A 23,025-nucleotide genomic window follows, 5' to 3' on the forward strand; every position below is an offset into this window, starting at 1 on the left:
CAATGTGATGTACTCCAAATTGTCAGGCGTGGGCTTTGCCCCTCCATAAACAAACTGACTTCACTGCTTGCCATCACTCTTTATTTGCTCCCTCACCTTCTTTTGCAGAGTCTTTTTCTCTTTCCAAATGTCTGTCTTTGTTCATGCAAACTAGATGTCTGTGTATCCTCCTCCTTCCCCTGAGCATTATTTTCTCATCACAGCTTGTATATATTTTTACTCTCTTGGCCTGGGTGACTTAGTTCTTATCTCACCACTTTGCCAAAAAATATTTCTCTTTTTCCTCTAAATGTTCCCCTCTTGGTCATGACTGACAGTATATCAGCTCTGGTTTCTGCAGGAGGCTTTATTTCCTCTCCTCCTCCCACAGAAGTCACAGTTCTTGCAATTCCTCAAAATTAAAGTTTTAAATACCTGTAGATGATCCAGGGATCCGACTCTGTTACCATCAGGTCTTATTCACAGTATTCCCCTGTAGGAGGAATCACTACTGAACATAAAAAGTTTAATTTAAACACAGGCCCAAATCAAGTGTCATACTGGCACATCTATATAGGTCGAGTGAGAGTCGATTTCTGAGCTGATCAGGATATTGTGCATAGGTCCATCCCTGTCATGAGCTGATCCAGATCTGCTGGTTTAAAAACCTACAACAACTGAGATGCATCAAAATCATGATCCTATTCTGAATTTTAGAGACCAGGTGTGTTCCTTTCCAGGCTGCTGGAAGCAAGGAAAATTTCAGATGATCCCCCTTTGCAATGTACTTTCATTCTTCTCCACTCCTTCTGCAGCATGGAGAAACCAGTTTCCCTGCTGGATTCAGGAATAAGGATCAAGTTGAGTAGTAACCTAACAAGCAGGAAGAGAGAGTTGACTGTTTATTCTCCACCTGTCATCTTTCAGGTGGCTTTATATAACCCCCTCTAACTCAGACAAAATAAACCATCCTTGAATTAGCACATGGCTGTTCCTGCAGGGACAACAGAACAGGACCCCCAGGAGTGGATGGACAAGTATTTTCACTAACGTTCAGTGTTACAACTTAGGTATCAGTGAACACTTTGAAGAGCATCTTTGTCATGGCTCTGCACACTCATGCTGTGTTGCTTAATGCAGAGGAGGTAAGTTGTACTGCCAACAGTAATGCTACATTCATGTTGGAAAACAAATGCAGTGGAGATAAGTGAGGAAATCTGTTCAAAATGCCTTTTCTATTGTGTGAGAAGAAAGGGAAGAGGCAAGAGAGGAACCCCTGTGCAATGAAAATACATCTTTTACCAAGCTGACTACAGATAGAAGACAGACATTTAAAAGCCTACTGTAATGTGCATTTGATATAAATTGAAGAACAGTTCAAATTCATTTTTCAAGGTTAATTGAACACAGTTGTTTTTCTCTTTTTTCTTTTTTTTTTTTTTTACAAAAGCTGTTCAATCTCTTGTATTTGAATCTTCTCAAAATGTGCTGTACAAAGCCAGTGCATTTCCTGCCTTTAAGGAAAAAGGCTATTGGATTCAACACTTGGGGTGGGTTTTCCTTAAGTTCATGTTCATTCCATTCTTTTCACTGGACTTTTATCTGTGTATCTGGGTGTGCTGAAGCACATGTGCTGCGAATAGGGAACATGTTCCACTTCTTTGATTCCTCCTGATCACACTGGAGTTGAAAGCTGTGTAAAGTGACAGCAGATTTTGATTTCCCACTGCCCTTGTCAGTCTGGATGTACAGTAAAATAACAGCCAAGCTGTGTATCTCTGGTCTCCCACTGTAACTCCTGCTGAGATAAAGAAAAGGGGCTACTTCAGCAATTACACTGCAAGTCGTCTCAAAAATGAGTAATATCTCCATGGCTTCCAGCCCCAGAGGCTCCATATGGACTCATCCAGCTGAGCATCTGTGGAGTTTTGGCTCTAGTTCAAGAGGCAGAACTGCTATTCACATGTGTGTTTCTGGATCTCCATTTCTGCCGCCTCCCCCCATGCCCATGAGCTATCCCAGCATCCATGTCCATGAAGTTCTAACATGGGCTTGCTGCAGATGAAAGATGGATGTCAGCCCCAGCAGGTCAATGTATTCCCCGAAAAAACATCCACTGGTATTGGCAAGAAAGCCCCTGGGGAATATATCTTCTGGAAAGACAACAATCAAAAGAGATGGTTGGGGTAATTGCACTTGACTGAAGGGAGAAATACTTCTTCTAGCAGAAAAATTAGTACTTAAAAGTGTTCGACCAGCCAAGGACAATTTATCCAGTTGGTGATGTGCAAGTACAGAGGGCAGTTAATTCATTTTAAATCACTCTTGCAGTCAGGAGAGTGATGGGAAAATGCCACCAGGATGGCTCTTGCTCTGGGTACAGTCCCAGAGCAAGATCTCCTTTCCTTGTCCTGACTTCTCACCAAATATACTCAGTTGGTAACAAGGTGTTGTCTTCCACTCTTACAAGCCTGCAGAGGTAGCCCGGGGCCTGAGAGTGAAGAGGGGAATTACTGCCTTCCTCTCAAATGTTGTCTGTAATTCGCAATCTGCTTCCAAGGTTTAGCTGCTGTTTCAGAGCGGAGCCGGCCCCATACACCAACTGCATATGGTGGCAGCACTGGCCTCAACGGGAGCTGTTCCTCCTGTCAAAGGCAATACGCAGGCGTGACTGAAATGCGTGCTGAATACACCGGCTGAGAAAAACAAAGCTGTTGCTATGGTCTTTCCCCCACTGATTTGTTTTAAATATTGAGTCACAAAATCTCCCCCCCCCCTTTTTTTTTTTTTTTGCCTTGGTTCCATTAGGATGATGAAAGGAGAGTGAACTGATTTGTGAGTGATATAAAAATTGCAGTTTCCTAAATTTACTCAGAAGCCTTCGGAACCAATCCATCCTGGGATTTGTCTGCAGCAGAAACCAAACCACCTGCTTAGGTTTTGTTTAACTTGCATGAGTAAAACACTTCAAACTCCTTTATGTGTTACAAAAGACGGAAGGGAAGCAAAGCTTGAGCACTGGCACACTTCCCCACTGCCCCCCTTTCCCTGTAACTGTAAAGATCTGAATCAAATGCTCATTTGCACGAGCAGAACAGAGAGGAAAACCTCCCACTTTTGTCTCCTTTAAGGAGAATCACAAACCACCGAAGCGCTGCCTAGAGCATTGAATGCAAGCATTACCTCATCAGCACACAGCCTTATTGGCTGCAGATAACGGGAGGTGGGGTGTTGGCGCCTACCCGCTCGGTGAGAGCTGGGCTTTCTCATTATCTCTTTCTCTTTATTTCAAAACAACTGACCCTTTTAATGCGTGTCACCTACAGGGACATCCTGGTCTTTATGGAAGCGTCCTATAAAACCAGGAAGGACCAGCCCAAGTGTGATCATAAAGAGGTTGAACGAGATCAATAGAAACAATTTTAAAATAAATACCCCTTAAATGCAATGAGCAATTGCGTATTCAGTACGGCAGTTTTAACCATCCTTTTAAAATTACTATTAAATCCCACAGAGCGGCTCTTATGTAGTCAGTAGAATCCATAGGGTTTCTCAATTTTTATTTTTTTATCAAGCCTCTGTGTGTTTCCTAAGGCTAAATTATGTCATTTTTATTCAGGACCACCTCTGCCACTGGTTTTCAGAAAAGTCATCACTAATTGCAGAGAGCATGAAAAGTCTGGTGGTGATATTACTTACCTCTTGTGAGGACCTGGCCTTTCAGTCATTGAGAACATATTGCCCTGTTGGGACACACCAGGAAATTAGAATTCAGTGCTAAGGTAAATCCCAAAATACTTTTTGAGGGACAAAGTTACCACTCCTTTTACAAACAAGGAGAGCAGGAGCAGTTAAAGTCACCTGCAAACCTGATAGCTGCATGAAAGTGGCAGAATCAGGACTAAAAGCATTGTCTGAGTCCAAGCAATGTTCTTGCCACTGGCCTTGGTTTTCACTTAGATCTCACTGCTGTGAAATTCCTTTTGGCATTATAGCAATTCAGTGTAAATTAAGCAAGGATCTCAAGGTTTATCTCTTGATGAATAACATGGCCAGGTGCAGACAGAGTTCCAAGAACCTCTTCAACATCCGTGCCATACAAAGCTGTATGCCATGTGTGCTGCAAAAGGCCTTTAATCCTTTATTTCCTTTATGGTGGTTATTAATAGGGGACTGAGTTCTGTCTTTGTCTCTCTGATGTCGTTTCCTTTGTTTCCTTTTAGGAGCAGCACAAGAGGATAGAGAGCAGACAAACTGCAATATCCCGGTAATTAACTACCTCAGCAATATAGTGGCACCACGGCAATGGTGACAATTTGCATACATTAGCTTTCATGTTCCAGGAAAGCAATTTCTGTAGCATTTGAGAGAAAAATAAGGAGGAAAAAAGAGAGAGAGGAAAGGGTGAGCTGGGGTCAATATAGGACTGTAATTGAGATTGTATTCAGAGAGAGAATGAGTGAAGCTCTGAAAGTGCTTGAAGCCTTGTTAACTGGATGTAATTCTACCTGTAACTGGGTGTAATTCTACCTGAAGCAGTTAGTTGACAGTACTGATCCAGTTTGGAGAGATATTTCAGCACCTTTAGGACCCACAGATTTCAACCAGTGCTTTAGGTGCAGACTGTCTCAGCTATACCCAACATCGTGGGCCTGCATTTGCAGGACTTGTGATGCTGCACAGGCACTGCAACCTTCATGCACTGATGCCTGGCTTGTGAGTTCAATTCCTGAGCAGAACAGGAGACCCCCAAAACCTGTCACCATACCAGACGATCATGTACTAGCAGTGTTTTCAGTGGAGAAACAGAAGCTTTGGCAGTGAAAATGTATCTGTCTCTGCCAAGCTCCTTTGTATCCTGGGGTCTTTACACTTCAGGGCTGTTAGAAGAGGCAGCAATAGACTCCTGGACATTAAGAGGATATAGAATCATAGAATCATAGACCAGTTTGGAAGGGAAGGGGCATTAAAGACCATCTAGTTTCAACCCCTCCATGGGCAGGGATGCCACCCACTACACCAGGTTGCTCAAAGCTCCATCCAGCCTGTTCTTGAACACTTCCAGGAACAGGGCATTCACAAATTTTTGAGGTGCTCTTGGATCTGGGGTACAATGAAAGAATCCATTGCCAGGGCTGGTGGCAGGTAGGGAGAGAGGTTCTAGCTGCAGCTGGTGTGCTGCTGCAGCCGCCAAGTCTCTCCTGCTCCTGTGCTCCAGCTCATCATGGGGATGAATTTCATCAGAGAAAAAAAAGTAAAGCTCCTGCATAGGCAAATCCAAAAGCTCTGTTTTCTTGTAATCTAAACTGCTGTGTGGTGGCAGTGATGCTACCTTATGGTTGTCATAGCAGTTTGGTTGAAATACTTGGATCAAGAAGAGGAGTCTGTGGTCTGGCAGGCAATATGGGAAGGGGTACCTCAAGCCGGTTTTAGACCAGTGGGAACCTGCAAGCTCTGTGTTATCTATGAAGGTATTTCTCAACATTCATATTTGTGTGACCTGGAAGCATGTGTCCCTTAAATTGTCTTTTTGTTCTCTTTTGTTGATTTACTCTGTGACTTTGGGAAAATGACTTAATATCTGTGTGCCTGAATTTGTGTATCCATAATAAGGGTGTATTATTAAACAGCTTTCTCAGAGGCACATTGTGAGGTTTAATGAATTCATGCTTGCAAAGTAATTTAAGATTTCAGATTAAAATTGTTAGAGAAGTGCAAAGTGCATTATAATTAAAACAGAGAGGATACAAAATAATAATAATCAAAAGGCCCTGAAGCTGCTGATAACTTTAAAGGGGGAATATGTATACTTGAAGTTACTAATAAAAACATCAACCACTGTGTTACAAAGTAAGATTTTTCAGCTGTATAACGTTAGATAATTTTATGCTATTTATTATTCTTAGTATTTCCATTCTCATTGCATAGAAAGCAAATCTATTAAACTGATCTCTCCTGGATTTATATCAAAAGGAGATCAGTGTTTGCCCAAAATATGTCAGAAGACTGCAAAGACATGGAACGTTTGATTGTATGGCTACCTTTACTCACAGAAATCTATGGGATGACTTACCTGAGTGACTCCAGAAGTTTTTGTTGAATCAGGGCCTTGGTGTGCAGGGACAAGGGGTTGAAAAATTATCTTCTTGCCACAAACAATAAATTCCACAAAGAATAAAGTCCCCACAGAGTACCAAATCCTTGGAAAGAAACTGTGTGGCACGAGCCAAAGCCTTTTCAGCAACAAAGATTCCATTCTGTAACACAAAAACCAGGGATTAGTGTGACCTTCCACACCTCCATAAAACAAAGGTTGCCTCTGCACATGCCCAGGCAAAAGCTGAGGAGAGGAAGGCAATAATTCTCGTGGGGTGTTTCAGAGAAAGCTGTTGGAGAAGAGGCAGAGCAAAACCACAGAAGACCAGGAAAGAATAGATTTTGCATTCTGTCCATCAGGATTATCCCTTTCACAAAAATTATCGTTTTGTGTTTGTAAACATTTGGGGTTTGGTCAAGATACAATCTTTTTTTGTCTTGAGCTAAAATCCCAAAGCTTTTGGATGTCAAAAGCAAGACCAAAACTACTTAAGGTCTGCACCAACTTGTTCAACTGTAAGCCCGATAAAACATAACCTTTGCTGTGCAGCCTGCAAGACCTGTGTCCCCCTTCAGGCAGCTGGTCCCTTGGCAGGGAGGGTGCCTGCTGGTAATTCAGTGCAAGCTTGGTAGGAGGTGTAAGCTCAGCTACCTTACAGATGGGGACAAGTCCTCAGACAATTAAAGTGGTCATTGGTTTCTGTGCTTCATGTACAGCTAATATCAAATGAAAGGCTGTGCAATCTTTTAAATAAAGGTGGCTTTCCTGTTATGGGACGAATTATGAATGATTTGCCTTCAGAGGTCAATGCTGAACTGGGGGAGAAGAGACAAGAGTGTATTTTGACTATTTGGAAATGTAAGGCCTTGGGTTGGACTTTGAATTTCAGTTTTCTAAACATATCTATGATGGCTCTCATGTGGGAAGAAAAAATAAAACAACAAGACTGTTTTTACTGTACTTTAGAAACTGAGTTTGTTTTCATGGAGCTGTACTTGATCCCTGCTGAGATGAATCTCAGAAGCTGCCTGATCTGAGCATGGCAAGCCTGGAAGGCCTCTGGGTGACCATTAAGATTCTGGCTGACACCAACCTCTGAGTTTTGAGAGCACTCTGGCCTCGGCTTCCTGTTTTGCAGCAGGGGAACTCAAGCAGTGCTGGTCTTGGGACAGCAAACACCCAAAGCCTTATTCCTGTAAGCCGATTCCTGGTTCATCCTCACATGATGATGAGCTCCCAGAAAAGCAGATTACACAGAGTGTCCAATTTGGGGAGGACTGTAGATGTTGTATAGCTCTTAACATCCTTGGGCATTGTGTTTTGATGAAGTGTACATTTTAGGGACTTAACAGGGAATGAGAAAGAATGGGATAATCCGTCCTTATTGAAAAGACAAAAGGGGAAATGTGGGAAGTATTCCAGTCCTCTGCCACAAAAATACCTTAATGTATTAGTCATCTGAGTGATTGCAACATGTTCTGACAGTTCTAATGCCAAATATGTGACTGAAATACCAAGGAAAACCAGGTGTCCGTAGTCTTTTTAGCAATAAGTAACACCTCAGATACATTCTTTGAAAAAGCCCATTTTGTGTTAGATAGTTTGGGGTTCAAATGTTTACAAACCCAAACTCTGGCTTTATCTGAACTCTGGGCAGCGTTTGTGGTCTTAACAGTGGCTGCATTTCTGGAGTGGTACCGAAAGCCTCAGCCTCAGTGTTGTGAAAGTAAATGTGTGGGTGACTTCATTCAGAGCAACTTCACAAAATAAAATGTTTTCTTAGTGCTGTGGGCAGGTCTGATCCAGCTGTGAAGTTGGGACTGTGTTACATGAAGTAGTTCATGCTTTCAAACAAATGGTCTGATCTGAGGAAAAGAAGGAATAATCTTCCCATTAAATCTGTTCATGCCTAGTGTATTTCAGATATTTAGCACTCAGATTTCCTTTTTTTCCTCTGGTACGGACAGATACCAAAAAAAAAAAAAAAAAGAGGTGTGTGGCAACTGGATATCATTCTTCACTTAAATTATGCAAAGTACATTGCAAAGGTGAGAAAATGTTCCTATCCCCCATTCTCAAAAATGTAGAAGGTATAAAGACAAAAGTTCTGCAGGTGGCTGAAGAGAGTGGTGGAAGAGATGGGAATATAGTTCTTATGTTCTCTGTGTCTCAGCTTGCTCCCCTACTAATGTTGGAGTCTTGTTCTGTGCCAAAGGAGGGAACTTTGGAAAAGACACCAAAGTATATAGCACTATGAGAAGTGATCATAAATATCTTTGTAGTGTTAAATGTAGCACTTGCTTGGAGACATCTGATTTATCAGAGGAGTTAGTGCTCGCTACATTGAATGTTTACTTCTTTTTAGCATTTCAAGTTGTCAATAAAACACTTAAGTATATATACATATGCTGTCTGTGGGGAACTACAGATGTTAAACCAAAAAGGACCGTGAAATATTCTGGGTTTGACTTCTTCCCTATAAAGGACCCCTAAACTTCTTCCAGTTACTTGCATACTGATTTCAGTAACTTCTGTTTGGTTAATGCAAGTTTGATCCCCATCTGAGGATGTCAAATATGCAGGAGTTGCTATTTCCCTTGGTAGTTTATTCCATACATTTGTGTCCCTTACTGAAGAGACTAGGGATGAGCCTGGTAAGAGGAAAGACTGAAAAAAAAGGTTTATTTATACCTAACTGCATAAAATTTTAATGTTTTTCCATTTGGTCTAGAGTTTTTCTAGCTTCTCATTTATCCCAGGAAAATAATTTCTGTATACTTTTTCAAATAAATTCTTTATGTTTGTCACTTTATCTGGGCTTCCTTGTTCTAAGCAAGCTGATCTTCATTTTCCCAATGCAACACTTTTTCCCTGGCCAAAACTTTTCTGTCTCCTTTCTGCCTCTTTTTCAATTTTCAGGTATCTTTTTTTAAAACTTAAATAACAGATTTGACTACACTATTCTAGTATTGGTCTTGCCAGTCTCATATGCTCAAAAAAAATCAGTCTTCTCTACAGAATGAAGAACAATGGAAATGAAAGTGAAAATCTCTGATTCTAAATATAGCTGACTGTTTGGAATTATGTAGTGTGGATTTTTTAAAGTAGAAAATGAAAATATAGCAGATAAGTAAAGGAAACAAGACAAGAGCCTGAAAATAGCCAACTGTTCTAGAATAGCTCCGAGAATAGCTTGTTTCCCATCTCTCTAAAGCTATTCTTAGGCTAGTCATTTACTGCATGAACTCTGAGTGTACTTCTCTCGACAATGTCTCCGTTAAGGAGGTTTAAGTGAAGTTTGGATAAAACAGAGTCTGCCCCTGTTGTAGCTCTGCGCTTTCTGTGTCTGCATCTCCATTGGGATTTATACTCATGTGCATGTCACAGCACAGCTGCTGGTTGCTCCACTTACCCAATCTTTCATCTTCCCACTGATTTGTGAAGTACATGGGTGGAGCTTTCCTTTTCATTTGGAGGAGATGTTGAGCCATGAATGTGTCTTACTAATTTTACGACAGCATCACATAAAACTAAACATTATTATTTCATCACATTTACAGTGATCCACCTATATTACTCTTCTAAGTGTGAATAATGAAGAACTCAACTTTAGGATTAGAAACAACAGCTACAAGCAGATGTTTGAAGATCTATTTTTAAAAGTAGGATTTCTTCTGTCTGAAAATAAGACTGGTCAAACTGATGTTGATCAGCCAAATTTCCAGCAGAAATTTTGGAGAGCCCTTGAGACTGGTAACTTCATTAAGATGCTTAAAGAGAAGCAGAGATCTTCTGAGTCAATAAACCTCAGAGACAATGAAGAGAATATTCATTACTTAATTAAAAGTGGGGTAAACAAAGCTGATTTATGAAAAGACATCAGAAGGTAAAAAAATTGCAAAATCTGAAACAGACAAAATTCTAGATTCTGAAATTGAGTACATACCCAATTATAAATTCTTAGTTTTATAAATTAGAGTGGATTTTTTATAGTTGCCTGGTGGACCATCCCTGAGCACGCTGGTGAATAGAAAAGACTTCAGGGAAAATTAAAACTGCAGTCATGTTAATTGCTCCACAGTTTATATATATATACGCACCTTTTTTTTGGTGGTTTTCAAGGCTGGGAAAAACATAGTTCCAATAAAGTCAAATCAATCACAAAGTTCTAGCCATCTTTCCTTGTCTCTCAATTTTACTGATTCCTTCAATTCTAATTCTTGATTAGCTTGACTCCCAAGCTAATTTTCCTCTAGAGCAGGAGGATGAGGGCTATTAGCCAAATGGGCTATTGTTTATCACAATCTGTAGTGGGAGTGATGGCAGCTGTTGATGGTAGTTTTTCATTAACAGTTAAGAAAAGCCAATAAGTGTTGTAATACCCCGTGCAATGGCAGATGGTGAGCTGCAGAAAGACTTTCTACCTCAACCAGTGCTCATCTTCACTTTGAAATACCATTTAAAAAGAAAAGACTTTTAAAAAGGACCACCTCTTCAGCTGCCTTATTCCCACATAACTTTTATGTGTCTGGAAATGTAGACCAAATACAAACTGCTAAGATAAAACAGGCTGCTTGCAATAAAAATGAGGAGAAAATATCCCTTTCCATTTACAGTTTGACTCCTACCTACAGTGCAGTTTCCAGCCTATTTTATGCTCTTTTCCTTTGCAGAATTGAGTGGGTACCTATGCCCGGAATAAAGCATCAGCCCATGCTGAACCTCAAACTTTTACAGCTTTCTATTTCAGAATCAGCGGTGTAGGTTAGGGTAGAAATGCTCTTTCCATCATGTTTTTCATGACTCTCTTGGCAATTCTCCTGAAAACTTGCTCATGTTCCTGGTGAGTTATCTTTATTGCTCTGGTTATACCAGAGCAAAAGGGTGACCTCACACAGAGAAGCCAAATCCTGACTGTTTGAAATGAAATATTTGAAGAAGACAAGCAATATGTTGTTCTTGAATCTAGGAAAATGTCTCTTTTTTTATACCAGCATTGGTTTCTACCAGGTCTATGATTTCTGGCAGAAAGTTCTTGCTGGTATCAACAACTGCACTGTTTCAGATACTGCCATCATGGATACTGTACAGCATCTAGAGAGCTGCTGTAAATGGTTTCCTAGGCATTTTGTAGTGTCTTGCATATCTAATGATGCTTATGCTCTTCTAGCATTGTAGTTTTTATACTGAAGAAAAAAGAATATAAATAATGGGTTGGACCAGGGTACGAAACCTTTAAGTAGTTCCTGAGTCTGCTAGAGATCCCCGCTGTATTCTGAGTCGCGAGCTAGTGAAAACAGCCGTGCAAGTTTAGGCCCTCCCTGCCAGTAAATAGGTTATCTGATGCCTGAAGCATCCGTGCAGTTTCTGTATGTTATTGCTGCTAGAGAGAGAGAGTGATGCAGCACCGTATTTCCAAGTGAATGCATGAACCTTGTGAGTCATAGCTCCACTCTGAAGGGAGGGACAGAAACTTCTTTTTGGTTTATCTGTTCTGCTGTGACTAGAAAGTTAAAGCATAACAATAAAAATAAAAAGTTAAGGTCTGGTAAATCAATGTATCTGGTAAATAATAAACTCTTCTTATTTATTATTTTCTGTGAGGCAAGTTAATGAAAAATCCAAAGGGAGTTTTCCATGGGGGATACTGCAATGCATATTTTCCATTCCAAATGGTTGAGCATCAGTGAGAGCAGAACGGTGCCTGCCTTTGCACGTAGTTGCAAACAAAATATCTTCAATCCCAAATCAAAACACACCTCACACAGACACTTAAAACACCTCTTTGGGAGCTACCTAGGCTGCATGGGCAAGTGGTTACCAGGATCTGCATTCAGCCGTCCGGAGATCTGTGACTGCAGCCCAGGGCACTGTAGAGGTGGCTTTGAAAAATAGCGCTTGGACCTAGATTGGAGAACAGCCCAGGCTGTAGGAAGTGCCCATCTTTGATTTGGATCTAGACTTCTCACTCTTTTTAAATTGAAGAAACACTGACAGTTCTATCACTTCCAATAGAATTACATACGGCCTTCCTAGGTGAAGAACTCCTTACAACTGACATTGGTGGAATGGATCTTAAGGAATGATTACTCTCCTCTGTGGTGGCATTGCTTCCTTCTCCTGTGGAGCTTGTGCTCTCCTCCTCATGGGGAACTTCTCAGTTAAACCTAGGAGACAGCACCAGACACCCTCAGCCGGTGCAGCATCTCTCCCCAGCCTCTTCCAAGTGTCCAGTCCCACACCAGAGGAACAGCTCACATCTGACCAGGCGTGTGAAGCCAGAGGATGCTCCCGCCCCTGCCAAGTGCAGCCAGCCACTCGCAGCTCACCGGCGCGTGGAAGGAGGTGTCCTGCTCTGAGCCCATGCAGAGCTCTGGGCTTTATAAAGTGCCTCGGCGCAATTCCTCTTCCGTGGCTTTTGATTTGGCTGGGAGTGATGGAGGAAAAGGGAAGGGGCTGCGCCTTTTTTTGTTTCCTCAGCTGGGGACTTCCAGCGTGTCATTTTTATCTCTGCATCTTAAGTCTCCAATCAGGATCAATTATGATAGCATACTATGTAAATATTAAAGACAAATGCAGAGCTTTAATTAAAGCCAACTCTGTTTCTTTTTTCCCCTCCCTCCCTCACTCCTCTCGACTTAGTCAAGAACACAATAAACTTAATCAGCTGCCCCAAATTATGCATGCATTAGCCCGTGAGATTCAGCAGGGCCAGGCTTCTCAAGGACAAAGAAATATACTGAGCTCCAGCACCTCACTTTGTTTTCTCCAGCCATCTTTTGTGGTGTGTCATGGGAAAAATTCTAATGAGTCTCTCCGTGCTGCTGGAGAAATTCCTGTCAGGCACAAGCCAGTAGCTCTCTTTCTCCTCTTTATTTTCCAGATATGAATTATCTGTTACCCTGCCCTCTCATGAAGAAGGAAAGTTGCATCAGGATAGACTGAACTAGCACTGACTGATGACAATCTGTAACCGTTTTGTTTTTCTGGGATTGATTTTCCTCCCTTCTCACACAACTTGAAGCTTTTTGGCACTGCAGCACAGTGAAGAACACATGTTTGCATCTACAAAACAGTTTCTCTGCATCTACTATCACTGTGCATGGATTTGATTGTGTTTGTCACATAATATTTTTTAAAATATGTTATCAAGCTGAGGATGCTTCTAGGGAAATTTCTGGCACTGTGGAGATGCAGAATTTACTAACTCTCCCTCCCTCCAAATCTTTCAGCTAGCAAAACTGCACAAATTAGCAAAGCTTCAAGAGGGAGATGCACACTGTCCTTCTGACATCTTTAGGAGGGGAAGCTGAACACTGACACAGGTTTTATTCCAATTTTTTTTTTTTTTTTTTTTTTTTTTTTTTTTTTTAAATCTCGATACTGTGGATTTGAAGAAAAAAATTATTTTCATCCTTGGGTTTGGGGTCTTTCTTCTATGACCCGTACAGCTCTGCTTTGTGCTCCCTGATAGTTTCAAAGGTGACCATGCTTCAGATTAGCCTGGTTCTGCAGGTGTAAACAAAGGAATTGTTTCCTGACGCCGGTTTCCGAGCTGGCTGTGTGCCCGCTGCGTGTACCTGCAGCGAGAGGAGGGATAAGGAGGGGTCGAGGAGAGGGGGCGGCTGGGGAGTGGTGGCCGTGGTGTCCCGCTGGGCAGCGGCTGGGCTGCCAGAGCCCCCTGGAAGCAGGAGCTGGTGCTCTGAGCTCTGTGCGTACATCCTCAAGCTCGGCTGTCGTTTTGAGCATGTGCTGCCTGGTTGTGGCAGGAAGCTGCTCTGAACAAATGGCTGTGGGTGTTCTTGTTTGCTCATTGACAGAATAATAACTTGCTGCTCTTTGTATTAGGGGGGGAAGCCCTGAAAGTGCAGCTTTCTGGAAATATTTGTGCTTATTTATGTTAGTGTGTCAGTCTCGATTTAAGAAGGCAAAACAAAAATAGAAATTTCGCCTGATCTCTGGCTGGCTTGCTCACCAGTCACATGGAGCTTAACAATAGTCAGACTCAGTGTGTGCCCAGTCTGGGAAAGCACCAACAGGAAATGAGAACGTAATCTGAAGCATGACATCATCCCATCAAGAGAACCAGCACCCCTGCTTTATTTCTCCAGATCAAAGACAGATATTTACATATCTAAATTGAAGCTGTTTGCCATGATAAGAATTAAATCCGTATCATCTAACACCCTAAGACGTTACCCACTGTTTTTTATAAAAATAAATACCTCGGCTTTGTTTTGATCCTTGTGTAATTCTATGAGGAAGCTGTTCCTCCTGCACAGTCCCAGCCCATGGATGATGAAGGTGGGAATGCTCCTCCTCTGAGTGCAGGGAACCATCCAAGAGCTGTACCTTTGCAAGAGATCACATCAGGAAGGGACTCCAGCACTGGAGTTGCTCAAGGGAGAAAGGAAAAAAAATCTTTGTTTGCCATCTAGGCAAACCAGCTTGTGCCCACCAAGGTGCATTCAGGGGGGCTCCCCATGCAAAGCTGAGAATTTGATATCCTGTTTCCATTGTGTCCTACTCAGGGTTTTGTTTTTACTGCCAGCACGGTGTTAATTTTAGTGTAGATTAGCTCACTTCAGTTTCCCAAGGTCAGTTAGGTGTCAGGTGTGTCCTGCTAGTTTGGGACACAATACTTACTTTATTTACCTATCTAACAACAAAGTCTAAAGGTGCCTAGGCCCTATGAGGATTTTAAGTAAGGTAGATGTGGCTTACTAAATATTTCCTGCTAACACTACTGTTTTTTTCTAGTGAAGGCACAATCCTTGGGTTTTCACTGCCTCAACCACACAAGAATATACTATGAATATACCAATTGCTGACAGACAATGGATTTATTATTTTAGTTGCACATTAAGTCCCAATTTTCAGACCTCATAAAATCTGTGTTCAGTAGGATACACATTGCCCTTCCTTTGCCATAATATACCAAGGTGTATTACATTCCTCAGCAGAAAATATTGGCAAATGAGAACAAGAGAAGAAATGAATTTTCAAACAGGAATGAATTGAATCCTTAAAATTAGGGAGACTAAAATTATTTTAAACATAGCATGAGTAGGAAATTCTGTATTAATTTACCTGATAAGTGACCTTCTTCCTCTTAAGCCCAGAACAAATAAAAATACAATAGCTATTAAGTCTTCTGACAATCTCATCTCCATTTTTTAAGGATCTGCCATTCAGCATTTACATTTAATCTTCTGTTTCAGAGGAAAGGTACCCTTTGGTCTGGCTGGGTCCCTTTGTTTATAGAGAAGTCTTCAGAATTCAGTGATAAATAAGAGAAAGAAAGTCTCAATAATAAAGTTGCAAACATTCTGCATTTTAAACCCTGGCAATGCCTGCTTGCCTGTTGTGTAATGTATTAAACTGTTATTTGTTTGGGGGTTTAATGCTCAGCTTTCCCTAGCAGGACTAATGCAATGAAAACCCGAAGGATTTGACTTTGTTGTGATAAGCCAAAATCTCCACTGAAGGAAATGAAATGAATTTCCTGAATCTCTGGACAAAAGTTACCACAAAAGCTTTAGTACAGTTTTGTTAAAGAGGCTTATTGAAAAAAGGCAGTGGAGAATTGTCTCGTGTACTGCTGCACCACTAGAAGATAACAGTCCTCTGCATGCTACTAAATATCCATTCTTGTGGATCAGGTCTTCAGTATCCCAGGTGAAGCTAATGGGAAGCTGCTGCCTCATAGGGAGATTGCAATAGCACTGCAGGTGTGAAGGCAGACCAGGGGCTGAGCACTAGGGCTATAGAGAAGGAAAAAACGTGTTCTATTATGTGCCTATGAAAGGAAGAAAGACAACAAACTGGCATGTGACAGCTGAAATCCTCAAAACAGTTTAGTGGAAGGACAAAGATTGTTTAGAAAAAGGCAAGGTAAATGCCACATCTGCATTTAACAGCCTGTGTCATACAGAGGGTCACTGAATAGTAAGCAATGATGCACCAGATACAAGTAAAATATTGTGTATATACAGTTAATATTAACTCTCATATATGGTTAACAAAATAACTATCACAAGACATTGTAATTTGCAGAAAAGCCCTCCAGAGTGGAAGAAATAGGGTAACAGAAGGAGTGCAAGAGAGGTGTAATTTTATTACTGTGAGCACAAGGCGTAGGCTAGCTGGTGAGGGAAAGAAGAGGGAAAGGAAAACTCTCTGAAGCGTTCAAGTGGTTCTTGTTAGGTCCTAACATCAAACCACTATAAAACTAGGACCCATTTATTCATCAAAGCACTTCCCCTTGCTGTTCCACACTGGTGAGAAAACTATGTAAAATTAGTGGCACTGTGAGAGAGATGAGGAACTGTTTCGTTTCTACATTTCCATAAAGAAGAAGACAGGAGACACATCATTAACAGCATATCTGGTATTAGTCCTAGTGTACTATTTCTGCTGGGGGAAAAAATTAAGAAAAAAGGGAAAAAGAAGGAAAGGAAAATGATTCTGCTTCAGAAAGCAAAGAAGAGTGGGTTGGAGGTTACACCGGCTGCTGGGCTGTCTGACTTCCAGACAGTAGAAGAGATGGCCTGGCTATGAGCCAGGTAAGACACTTCAAACAAAAGGCACATTTCAATTGAACTTAAAGTTGAATTTTGCCAAAAACTTCATGAAAAAGGAAGGTATTTCTGTAGAATGTAATGGTTTTGGAGACTTGGCAGATTTTAATTGCTCCATTTTTCTCATCTCCACGCTCCCATGGCTGTAGTTCAGTTTTAAACCAAAATTACTTCCTGAATGATCTGGTACTATACCTCAACTTTTCCTCTACTCAGCTGGAGCTGGTAATACAACTCCAGCACCTACACTTTTAAGCTGATAGGATTGCGAATAATATCATGCCACCAGCCATGGTGAAGCACAGTCTTCCTTTTCAGTCACCACAAACTTGGAGCTCCAGATATGGTCTGCCTTTAACTTAAGATTTTCTGGTTCTTTTGGACTGTTCACATACATATGGTCAAAGAAAATTACCAACGACCTGATGCAGCATTTCAACTTCTTACTGCTGTGAGTTTCTCTATCACAGTGATATAAATGCAAATCATAATGGTCTCTCAGACTCACATGGAGATGTAACGCTTACAGGTTGTGAATTAGTTTTCCTAAGGTTCTGTTGCAGTATTACAGTATGGGAAGGAAATTTTAGCTCTTCCCTAGGCCACAAACCACCTTTTTTTCCCCTCTGTTCTTTTGATGTTTCGGCTCGGACTTGCTTCTGTATGATTTTTGTGGATGGCATACAAAGGTACAAACCAGTGGACTGTAGTTCACTTGCAGCTGGACCTTGGAGAAGAACATAAGGACTGATGGCTTTCAGACTCAAAAACTGAAATGACAATAGGGAGACATCAAGATTTTTAGGAGAAAGTAACCAAACTGAGCACTCATATATCTTTATGCTTTTCAAATGCAAATGATCTTGGTAAAGGTCTGACGTAGAGTTGTAGGAAACAAAGAATTGATCATTGAGATCAGTGTTGACACTGATACTGCTTCTATTGGGGAATTGCAGCTACAGGCCTGCAGGCCACAAAGGGTGTCTTTTCTTATCCAGCTAGTTTCATTGTTGGCTAAGCTTTTTAGGTTTCTGGTTCACGAATACACTACATGTATGCTGAGTAACCTAGCTGAACAGTTGGCTCATCAATATTTACATGGGAGACCTTTATAAATAGCACATCAGATTTACACACAGAGGTTTGTTAAACTTACAATTATGACTTCTACCACCAGCCCCAAGAGCTTGCCTTTGCTTTGGAGATGGCTGATGGAGGCAAGTTTGTACACTGGTTGGAGGCAAATAAGAATAAATAAGCTTTATTGGCTTTTACATCTGTAAAATCTGCCTTCAGAATTACTCGGTTGTGTCACTGCTGTGCTGCATGGTTTTCTGTTGCCATTTGGCTGTTTGGAACAAATGAAAACGAGCTAGTCAATGAAAAGGCTCCCTGGGTTTTAATGGTGTCAGTAAAATGAGATAATTATCTTCTGTTACCATAGAATATCCCCAGTCACCACTCCACTTGCTTATTCATAGAGAATAAATAGCATATATTTCATAACATTTATTTCAATAACATTTATTTCGTGATTTTATTCAAGTTGATAAGAGCTCTTCTTTTCCAAATGATTTGTAGGTGATTGCGATCTGTCAATATGATTTTTTTTTTTAATGGGAATTGTTAATCCCAGGCTGCAATTCTTCCTTTGGAAGAAGGGATGAAAAGAGCATCATGGGTATAAATATGGAGTGGTTGATTTGAAGGCAGCATCTTTGTGCCACCTGCAATGGAGCCTTGCTTCTTGGAGTCTTTTCAGTGATGCTGAATTGCAATTTATGTGTGTGGTATATCATCTTTGCTGTCTCTCTGTCCCTGGTTTGAAACTGATGTGTTAATTCTTGATGACTGCACTAGAACCTCCTGCTGTGTGCAAAGCTGATCAACCTTGCCTGCCCTTCCTGCTGATTTCTATTTAAAAATAAGTAAGTGCCTGAGGAACTCAGACACTTACTGTGGAAATGGGGTGGAGAGAAGGGAAGGAAAGAAAAACTCCCTAAGAGTGACTCTACCCCAGGGAGCCCTGTCTCACTGGACTCTCTGCACTGATGAAGGGAAGGGGGTCTTTTTTCTGAAAACTCCTCTGAGAGCTTCAGGCACTGGGGAGCATGCACTGAGAGAGGCTGTTGGGAGGACAGGGTGCCTGATGAAGCCAGTGATTTGACAAGCACTTATCTTGACTTGCTGAACCTTCTCCTTGACTGTGTTGTGAGTCAAGCTTCATAAGCATCACTGTAAGACAGGGTTTTAAAGAGGGATTAAAACTCTCTAGATGTTCACAGGGAAGTCCTCACAGGTAGCAATCTGAGGTGGAAAGAGAAATGCTATCTCAGGATACCGCCTTCCTCTCATCTTGTCCCTGTAACTTTCAGAACAGAGGCACAGCGCATGTGTCATTTGAAGCTGAGGCAGACTCATGTTCTGCCATGCAAAAGGGGCCTGTGGTTTGGGAGACAGAGGAGTTAGACCTCCTGACAAGCAGAATCACCAGGAAAGGGTGAATGTCACCACAGTTTGTCTCAATGAGATCTTTGATGAAGTGAGAATAATGATAACTTTGACATTTTAAGGAAATCTGCCCGCCCCTGGCAGCATTTCTGCTGATGATGGAGCCGCTTCTCAGAGCAGATATTGTAAACAACAAGCACAGTTATCTTGGTCAGTGCCATGTGTCTCACTGAGAACTCATCCCTTTGGAGCAAATGATCCTACACAGCCGATGTCCACCGCAGCAAATATTTGGTATCATGGGCAAAAAATGAACTTTCAACTGAAGTAGCTTTGATCACTGCTGGTTGCTGTGCTGTTAAATGTGCTTGCTTCAGATCAGAAGCAGCCAACCTTCCAGAGCCTGACAGGCAAGAAAATAAAATGTGTAAAATCAGAGAATCATGGGTTTTATAAGCTACTCAATTTAGCATTTGGCAGGTATTTTTACATAAAAACTAATACCTACTATGCAGCACCAGGTATATCTGACTTGGTATTTCACAATTTTAATAAGTGTCTGAACATGCATTTTAGTATATTCTACTTGCTAATCTTAGTAGCATGGCTATGGCTTAATATTAAAAATAGTTACAATAATAATTCTAAAATTTTACTCAGAAACAGACCAGTTCTGGCCTCACTGGTTATATCTCTACCAGCAAATAAACCAGGCCAGGGCTCCTTCTGCAGTCCTGACAGTAAGTGGCACAGCTTGCAATCATATAGGTAAGCTGTATTCCCCCAAAAAGGAAGGGACCTCATCAATACTGCCTTTTGTAAAAAATCCTCAGCACCAAAACATGCCCTGGCATTGCCTGGGACTGTTGGCAACACATCAGCAGTTAAACAGTGCAGGTGTTCTGGTGCCAGTGATGGGACCCATGCCTTGGACCATTTCAGCTTGCTGCTGCAGTTGTAGCCACTGTGACGTAGAGGGCTGCTTACGTCCTGTGGTGATTTTCCCAAGAGGTGGCTCCTGTTCTGCTGTGCACACATAAAGATATGCAAAATGCAGCACCTTTTTGTAGGTGGTCTATGATAAATTAAAGAGTCACAATAAAGTTGTACTCCCTTGGCTAGCCACGGAAAAATAGAGTTGTCTTTTCTCTTGCCTTTGCCAACTGGTCCCCAGTTCCTGTGGAGAGCCAGGCACTATCCCTGCAAGTCCCTGCACAGCACGGTAACTGGAAGTCCCTGCCTTCCCTTCTCTGCCTCATGGAAGCCATTTGCATCTTTTGAGAGACACAGCAGCTCCCTGGTGCTTCAGTTGCTCCTTTCCTCTGGCCAGACTTCCCCACTGCCAGGCAGTGGGTGCTATGTTCCAGCAGCACACAGAGGGATGGGGGGCTGCTGCCCTGCAAAACCCAGTCACCCCACCAGCTGGTCCAGCACAGACTGGTGGGCTGGGCAGGCAGACACAGAAAAGGATGCCTGATATACCAAAGAACTGCAGGAAGCTTGGGAAATGCATTTTAGCAAAGCCCTGTTTTAGCCTGATTCCCATCTACTCCCTACAACATGCCATATCATGTGAAGTGAGGCCTAGAAAGCCAAAAAGCAGCAAGATCTTGCTGTGCTTATCTAACCTGACCATTGCTTCCATTCAAATTACTTTTTTCATGTTTTATAGAAGCTGCCTGGGAAGGCCTAAGGAGCAGCTCAGGGATTTTCTGAGAGATTGATTAAGCACAATTCACGTCAGGCTTCAGCAGGCTTAGCTGTTCACTCCAATTGTGCCCATTGCAGGGGGCGAGACCCCTTGGCAGGTGCCTCTGGATAGCATTGCAGCACAAGCTGTCTGAGTACCTCCTTTGGCAAAAGGACTTCAAGCGGCTGAAGGATGAGTTTAGCAACTTCTGAAAAACAAACTGCTTTTATAGAAGCTACAATCTAGCTCCACTGCTCTGAGCCACTGATGAGGATGTGATTTAGAGGGCTGTTTGAGCAGGGACAGAGTAGGTTCTCTGCCAGTTGAAATCTGTATCTCTTTAATGGGTTGGGGAGAGAAGGCACTTCTGCTTTCGATCAAGTTAATGAACTCTCATAGTATGCTGGCTGGAGCAGACAAGGGGATACAAATATAGTCCTCTGTCTGTCTTTTCTGAGCACTCTACAAGCATTGCAGCATGTTGTATGAGAAATCTGCAACTCTGAGACCTGTATACGGGATTCATAATTTAATTTCTTTTCAAAGGACTATTAATAGTAAATCAAGCATCAATTTAACATAACCAGAGCGTGGGTGCCAGCTCTCCTTTTATAGCACAGCATATGCACATCTTCAGTCAGCTCAGTTATTGCAATGGTAGTATTGAAGCTTGAAAGAAAGCTTCCACCAGCATTATGAAGGTGGATGATCCTGTAGAAACTTACTTTTTGCTGAGCTATTTGGAGTTCACAGAAGACTTAAATTCAGTAGAAAACCAAAAACCTTTCTGTTGTCCACTGAGACTTGATTGATGGCAAAAGAATATCTGGCAAAGGGCCACGGAAGTGGGAAATACCAGTTAAAGACCTTGGGTCTGTTTGTGCCTTTTTTTCCCCCTTTTTCAAGAAACAAAAGACAATGTTCCTGTCAGACAACATCAGTGCACCTTAGGGCTGATTAAAAAGTTTTGCATATGCTCCTGTGAGACTTCCCCTAACCTGTTGTCATGGTTTAGGAATGGTGTTCCCCAATTTAGCGTTCCCACGAAAACACCCCAAACCATGTGCCACTCGCTCACTCCCTCCTTCCCCTGCAGCAGGCTGGAGAGGAGAATTGGAGGCACAAAAGGTAAGGATCACAAGCTGAGATAAGAACAATTTGCTGGCAACAGCAATGAAATAAGAAATGAACGGTCACAGCAACAAAATTAATAAAAGGGTGTACAAGAAAGGAGAGCAATTCCCACACGAGTACTTACCACACAGAAGAGCCCCAACAATACCCAACCATGCCATGCTGTCCTGAACTGAAACCACCAGTAAAGAGAGCATATTGCTTTTCATTTTCTGGTAGCTGGTTACATGGTGGAAGCTCCTCAGCATGTGTCACCTTTCCTCCTCCTCTGAGGATGATAGCCCAAAATTTTTCCCTTTGTGATGAATTAATTACAAGATCCCTGGGCACTTGGGTTTTCCTATTTGAGCTTGCTGTGTGGTCAGAACGACACACTTACTCCACGTAGCATCAGTGGCGTGATGTGTGGAGGGGACTTTGCCTTTGAACATCCAGCCCAGCACTGATAGTCGGGGTGCCAGAAGAAGCTGTGCTTTGGTGCCAATTACTTCTGAGGCAGCTCAAACCCTTTCATAAATTGCCAGTGTCTCTTTCTCAGCTGGGGTGCAGCTGGCTGCAGATCCTCTGTATCCCTGAATCCAGATTTCCAGAGGTTGTTCTTGAGTCTCTCCAGGTACTTTTTGCCAGAGACTCCAGGAAGGACCATTCTCCCTGGCTGCAGTGTAGAGCATATTTTTCACATATTGTCCTGTCCTTACTGGCCCAAGGGCTACTGCATGAACAATCTCCTGTTTAATTTGTTCAAAAGCTTCTTGTTATTCAGGATCACACTTAAAATTGTTCTTCTTCTGGGTCACTTGATAGAGAGGGCTTCCAATTTGACTGTAATCTGGAATATGTTGCCAAAAACCCACAGCACCTATGAAAGCTTGTGTTTCCTTTTTGCTGGTTGGTGGGGACATAGCTGCTGTTTTGTTGACCACATCCATTGGAATCTGATGATATCCATCTTGCCATTTACTTCTAAAAACTGAATTTTCTGGGCAGGTCTCTTGATCTTATTTTGCTTTATGCCAAAATGAGCCTTCAGAAAGATTTGGATTATCTTCTCCCCTTTCTCAAAAACTTCCTCAGCTCTGTTGCTCCACATGATA

The 23,025-nt window shown here is 41.9% G+C and overlaps 1 long non-coding RNA gene across 1 annotated transcript; it reads right to left on the reverse strand.

Annotated features, from left to right (window-relative positions):
- Positions 1–1,290: 1,290 nt before the first annotated feature.
- On the reverse strand, positions 1,291–22,140 carry LOC109143522. The gene is made up of 4 exons (XR_002043749.2): positions 22,056–22,140; positions 6,053–6,236; positions 3,679–3,722; positions 1,291–2,624 (listed from the first exon to the last, which is right to left on the reverse strand). It is a non-coding gene; the product is annotated as an uncharacterized LOC109143522 (long non-coding RNA).
- Positions 22,141–23,025: the final 885 nt, after the last annotated feature.

This window comes from Corvus cornix, chromosome 3 (genome assembly GCF_000738735.6).
Source record: "Corvus cornix cornix isolate S_Up_H32 chromosome 3, ASM73873v5, whole genome shotgun sequence".
Classification (NCBI taxonomy): domain Eukaryota; kingdom Metazoa; phylum Chordata; class Aves; order Passeriformes; family Corvidae; genus Corvus; species Corvus cornix.